Source organism: Etheostoma cragini, chromosome 21 (assembly GCF_013103735.1).
Source record: "Etheostoma cragini isolate CJK2018 chromosome 21, CSU_Ecrag_1.0, whole genome shotgun sequence".
NCBI lineage: Eukaryota > Metazoa > Chordata > Actinopteri > Perciformes > Percidae > Etheostoma > Etheostoma cragini.
In genome coordinates, this window is record NC_048427.1 from 18,288,123 (window position 1) to 18,288,614 (window position 492).

Genomic DNA, 492 nt, shown 5'->3' on the forward strand with positions numbered 1-492 from the left:
CTTCTCATGTTGTTAAATTGCCTCCTTGGCTCTCTCACTTTTCTCCCTTCCTTAATAGAGCTCCTGCAGTTGATGTTACCCAATCCCAGCATGCACCAGTCAATATCAAAACACCGCCATTTTGGCAGGAAAGTGGAGAGCCGAGTGCCGGTGTCGGCGCTGAGTCAGAGTTGTTACTAGTTAGCTAACTAGCTAGTTGCTCTTATTGTATTGTGCTGCCTGTTATGGTTTCAATTTTGTTCCTGCTTCTTTTTCTGCATTTGTTGCTTAGTTACTCTCCATGTTTTCTCCCTTGTGCTGTAGTTTTTGCCTTGTGTTCCCTTGTGAGTGTATGTATGTTGTTTTATTTTGAAAGTCTGGTTTTCTGTGCTATCTTGTCTTAATTTACTTCCTGTGTTTTCCCGCTCCTGTGATTACCTGATGTTTTCCATCTGTTTCCCAGCCCGCTTGTCACCTGCCTCTTGTTATCTTGTTACCCTGTGTATTAAGTGT